The sequence below is a fragment of the Gekko japonicus genome, unplaced genomic scaffold (assembly GCF_001447785.1).
Source record: "Gekko japonicus isolate JY-2015 unplaced genomic scaffold, Gekko_japonicus_V1.1 scaffold349, whole genome shotgun sequence".
NCBI classification, from domain to species: domain Eukaryota; kingdom Metazoa; phylum Chordata; class Lepidosauria; order Squamata; family Gekkonidae; genus Gekko; species Gekko japonicus.
Genome location: NW_015176461.1, coordinates 1,233,568 through 1,239,567, shown reverse-complemented (window position 1 = coordinate 1,239,567; position 6,000 = coordinate 1,233,568). Strand labels below are relative to the sequence as shown.

The window sequence follows — 6,000 nt, the reverse complement described above, 5'->3', positions numbered from 1 at the left end:
TGCGTCACTTCCGGGTGACGTGCACGTCGCGTGCTTTGGGGGTGGGGTTCCCCCGTGGCCCGATCCGCAGGCGGCGGGTAACGGGCCTCTGGGGCGGGGGTTTCCCCACCCCCCGGGGGGACTTGGCAAGCCTACTCCAAAGATATTACTCATATTTATTAATGTAGGAACTGAAGACTGAGGTTCTAAAATAAATAATAGATCCTCTGCATAAAGAATAATTTTAAATTTGAAACAATTATATATAAAGCTGTAAATATTATTATTTAGTCTAATAACACAAGCCAGAGGTTCCAACCATAAATCAAAAATAAGATGAGATAGAGGGCAACCTTGTATACTATTTGTCTCAAGAAATAATAATGTGGAATGATAAAATAACTCTTCCTGATGTACAACTGTCAGTCAAAACAGAAACTAAATCACCTTGTACACTTGAGATATAAATGACGTATTTATTAAATAAACACATATTCAGTTCAGAATCCACATGGACTCTGATATGTAGATAGATAACTCCTGCTGTGGTCTCAGCCTTAGGAAATTTAAGAGAGATTTGATCTTGAAAGGAGTTAGTCCATAGAGCCCTCTAGACAGCTACTACGTTTCAGGGTTTTTTTTGCCATTAATGCATCTGACTGTGCCTGACTGCTTCAGGCTACCTGAACAGAGGGAACGAAAACCTATCTGTTGAGTCACCTCTTCCCTGAAGTGGCTTCATTGAGGCAGTATTGAAAGGCAGCCCCACAGAATATTTGCAGTGTGGTACTCTGGCCTTGGCTGGTACCCCTGACTGAGTGTTTTTGCTATAGGGCTGATGTCTATATTTTTAATTTGTAGTGTGTTTTGTTGGTTAGCCCCTAAACTCGTAGGAGGCAGGGATGCTTTGTAATGCTGTTTTTGCTGGACTGGGTTGTGTTGATCAGTTGCAAGGAGTTATTTCTCCCTTTTGGTATGCCTGCTGGTTCTGTCTGGGTGCTGTATGGGTAGAAAGATATGATGATGGAAAGAGCGGGATTATATGGGAAGTACATCAGGATGAATTTAGACTCACTGGCTTTATAATCTCCATCCCATCTTCAGAGATTGTGTATGCCGGCCCCTGGCCATGTAGGGCTTTAAAGGTAAGCACCAGCACTTTGAAGTGAATCCGGAACGCTATAGGCAGCCAGTGCAGCGCTTTCAGCACCGGTTGGATGTGATCCAAACTAGGGGCACCCACTACCAACCTGGCCGTAGCATTCTGCTCCAGCTGCAGCCTCTGAATTTGCGACAAAGGCAGCCCCATGTAGAGAGCATTACAGTAGTCTAACCTCAAGGTGACCGTCGCATGGATCACTGTGGCCAGATCGTTGCGGCTAAGGAAGGGGACCAACTGCCGCACCAGCCGTAGATTATAAAAGGTTGCTTTGGCAGTGGCCGCCACCTGGGCCTCCATCGTTAAGGTGGGGTCCAGGGGCACTCCCAGACTCCTAACCTCCGAAGCTGGCATCAAAGGTGCCCCATCGAAGGCTGGAAGCGGGAGCTCCAATCCCATACCGCCAGGTTCAGCTTCAGCTGGCTCAGCCTGAGCCACCCAGCCATGGCCTGTAAAGCCTGGTGAAGATCTTCCGGGTCGGAGTCCGACTGGCCGCCCAACATCAGGTAGAGCTGGGTGTCATCGGCATATTGATGACACCCAAGCCCATACCTCCGGACAATCTGGGGGAGGAGGCGTATGTAAATGTTAAATAGCATTCAAGCAGGTGCCTCCGGGACTGCTGCTCCCCTAGCCTAACCTAGCATAACCAACTATGTTCATTGTTTTATTAGCTTTTTAAAGTAACATTGAGATAAGCTGATGAATTGATCTCCTACTCTTCGGTTTTTAGTCACTAGTGGGTCGTTCTGACTAGAAAATAGCTTGTAAATCAGATAAGGGAGACTCTTTATGGTCTTGAAGAAAGATTTGATAAAGCTGGTCAAATTCCATGTTTGCTGAGGATTTTTTTTAAAAAAAACCAGTCTGTTTTTGTCCAATTGTCGGATCAGGCTAGTTTCAGTTTAACATTCTAGGTTTTCCATTCTAACTATACTTCTCAGTTCCTAGGTGTCCCCACAGGTGTGTGTGTATAGGGGATATTGTTTCCTTGCAGTTCCCAGTGACTAAAAAAAATTCAATTGCCTTTCTGTTTCACAACAGGGTCCAGCTACCCTGGCATTCTGTGCTTAACAGCGATTAGTTAAGTTTCCCAAGAAGCTCACAAGTAGGGCAACAAATAGAAATGAGTAATATTCCTGACCATACCTATACCATATTGTTGCCTAAGTCTATTTGTTTTTCTGCAAAGGTTTCATTTTAAACAATACTACAAAGACAATGATGACATCATAGACTATATTATAGAATTCACTTGTCTTCTTGAGTTTTGTGGAGTTTGGTACACCAGTTAATGCCAGGTACTAAAGTGCCAGAAAGAAAAAAAATAGCTTTTGTTGTGTTCTTTGCTAATTAACTGTAGAGACTGTGTTGCCTTAGTAGTATTTTTAATTTTATTTTCTCAATAAACCTGTGTGTATTTTTCTAAAGGTTTTGATCTTCTTGTATTCATTTAACCTCAGGGACCCACGAGTTTTTGAGCACTGCTTACCAATCTGGGAGGCAGTGGCTCAGAGGGACCGAGGCTTGGGTTCCCTGACATTTATTAATTAGTATTGAATTGAGTTTTCAGAAAGGTATTTCCTTTGACACCAAGATCTCTTCCGTGAGTAATCACAGAAAGTCTGTAGCATATATTTGAGCTAGCTAGCTAGCTCACACTAACTCAGCTTAGAGGGAACACCAGGGTGTGGTCTCTGTCTGATGGACTGCAGAGGGACCTGGCTTGCCACAAACTAACACTAGCTAATGCACAGGCAGATTGCCTAGAGGTGAAAAAGAGGAAATATGAAGCACTACATGGTTGCTACTTCTGTGCAGCAATATGATCAGGTCATAGATACATTTAATTACTTAAGGAAATTGGCTAATTTGCAATGAAGAATTATCTTTAGAGTTATTGTTGTTGTTATTAAACTATTGTTATTATTGTTGTTGTTATTAAATGTTGTTGTTAAATAATTGTTGCTTTTTCTATTAGGGTTAGGTGGTCTTTAAATTATTGTTATTATTATTGTTGTTGTTATTAAATGTTGTTGTTAAATAATTGTTGCTTTTTCTATTAGGGTTAGGTGGTCTTTTGTCATCAGGCTTACCAAGTACTTACCGTGATTCAGTGGAGGAAACATACTTCTTCCCAGGACCATTCCTGGGTGGACAACAGACGCGCCGCACTATGCCGTCACCAGGAAGTGATGCTCTGGCAATGGGGCTGGAAACTCGATGGCACCATTGAGTTTTCAGCCCCATTGTCAGAGCGTCGCCCAGCGTCACTTCCTGGAGACGGCATGGTGCATTACAGGGAGGAATGTTCTGGCCGGGGATCATGTGTCCCCAGCTGAATCGCAATAAGTACTTGGGAACCCTATTTGTCATGGTCACTGGGTGTACCATACTGTATTTGTTAAAATACAAGTAAAGGGAAAGCAAGCTAGGAAATTGACTTATTGTTTAATAACAAAATAAGTAAATCGTATTAATTATTTGAAGAATTTTAAGCCATATAGTTGTTCAAAAGCTGTGTATACTAGACAGTCTATACATAATATACTTTAACATCATTCTGTCTTTACTTTAGAAATTACTTCATACCAACATTACAAAGGTTGACAAATGGTAAATTAATAAATTTAAAGTATTTAATTTTTTTAAAAAATATTTCTATATAGAGTTTATTTTCTGTTGTTATTCTTTTCCTTCTTAATAAAGTTTGTTGATAACAAAAGGGTCACTTTTATTTCTTGTATTTTCCCTTCCAAGTCTTTACACTCGAGCATTAAAGCCCTCTTCATACAGACCACTTTTGTGTAGTAATAAAGTACTTTACAAATAACATAGCAAAATCATTATTTAACTAGGAAATAAATACAACAAGCTCTAGATAGAGGCTCCGGGAGAGTGCCCCGGCCTTGGGCATTCAGTGTCAATTTACTGTGGCGACCTCAGCAGGGTATAATGACACAGAATCCACCATTCTCTCCAGAGGAACTGATCTCTGCTACCTGAAGAGCACTTGTAATTCCAAGTGATCTCCAGCCCTCCCCTGGAGATTGGCAACAATGTCCCCAGGAGGAAATGGCTGGTTTGGAGGGTGGAGTCTATGGCATTGTACCTGTCTGAGGTCCCACCCCTCTGCAAACCCCACCCTCTCCAGGTTCCACCCCTCAAATCTCCAGGAATTTCCAACCTGGAGTTGGCAACCCTGTATTCTTCCCAACCAACCATCAATCTGCCCATCTGACTTCAGCTTTCCATCTCCTCCCCCCTCCCTCCTGGAGAGCAGTTGTAATTCTAAGTGATCTCTAGCCTCCAATTGGAGATTTATTTTATTTATTTATACTTTCAATTTCTATACCGCTCAATCCCGGAGGCTCTGAGCGGTTTACAAGCATTTTACATTCCTAACTAGGGCCACATACAATGTATATATAGGGAGGTGAGTGCCTACCAGGCACCCTGCCGGCGTGTTTGTTCTTTTTCCTTCTGCCACTTCCTTACGGTGGAGTCTTGTCTCGGTGGGCTCTGCAGCGGCTCCTTCTGGGGAGGCTCCCATAGTCTGCGACTGTGCGACGACTTTCTGCACTGGCCTCTATCCAATTGGCTCCGGCCATGCAGCGTCACCTTTTGTCGCGTCTCAGGGCCAATCCCCGCATGGAACGATTGCTGCTTGGTGTTAAATTTATTTATTTATTTATTTATTTATTTATTTTGGTTTGGAGGAAGACGTCTATGGTATTGTACCTGTCTGAGGTCCCACCCATCCTCAAACCTCACCCTCTCCAGGCTCCACCCCTCAAATCTCCAAGAATTTCCCAACTTGGAGTTGGCAACCCTATCTCCCTCCCAGCCAACCATCAACCTGCTGTTATCTGCCCCTCTGATTTCAGCTATTCATCTCCTCCCCCTCCCTCCTAGAAAGCAGTTGTAATTCTAAGTGATCTCCAGCCCTCACCTGGAGAATGGCAAAAGGGGTTCCCCAGGAAATGGCTGATTTGGAGGGTGGAGTACCTGTCTAAGGTCCCACCCCTCCTCAAACCTCACCCTCTCCATCCCTCAAAGTTCCCAACCTGGAGATAGCAACCCTAGTCAGGACTGGCCCCAATGAGTTCTCCACAAAGGCCTGGAAAGGGCTTCATTCCTTTGTCTTTTTACTGACAGAACCAAGCTTGGTTGCCTAGCAGCACCCGCTGAGGGAAAAGTTAGTCCCACAGGAGCCAAGCAGGAGAAGTGTCTTCGTCAGGAAAGACAGCAGTTATTCTGACAGGGACCAGTGGCTGAGGTGGCAGTAGGCGGGGAAAAGGAGCAGACCCAGCACCCAGCCAATTACTCCTGAGTGGCAGTTGATGGGACAATGGCTGATGGAGTGCACTGCACAACCAATGGGAGAGCTGGAAATGGTCAATACGTAAGGGAATTATTATATTTAAGAGTATACTTGATAAAATCACAACAGAAATTGTTGCATGTAAATATGACATGTTTTAATCCCAAAATAACAATATTAAATATAGGTAATACCTGTTCATTCTCATAAACAGAAATGAATGGTTATCCACAATTATAAATATCTATGGCACTTTACATTGTATTTTTTCATGTAGGCTTCTCTCCATGTGGACTTTTTCCTGTGAGCATTTATGACTGTGGGAGTTTTTCTGTGGGCTTTTTTCATGTGGGCTTTTTTCATGTGGGCTTTTTTCTGGTCACCGGGACAGACAGAAAACTGGAGTTCTTTTGTCTTGCTGGATCAGAGATTGACAGAGATCCATTTGCAGACTTATTTCTATGAATGTGGTTACATGTTAACCAATGCAGCAAGACATATTCTTCATACTAAACATACTTTAAAACTATTAATGTCT

At 43.1% G+C, this 6,000-nt stretch overlaps 1 protein-coding gene across 6 annotated transcripts in view; it reads left to right on the top strand.

Annotated features, from left to right (window-relative positions):
* Positions 1-6,000, top strand: part of LOC107123698 (transmembrane protein 68-like) — a 35,314-nt gene that overhangs the window by 7,396 nt on the left and 21,918 nt on the right. The window lies entirely within an intron of this gene.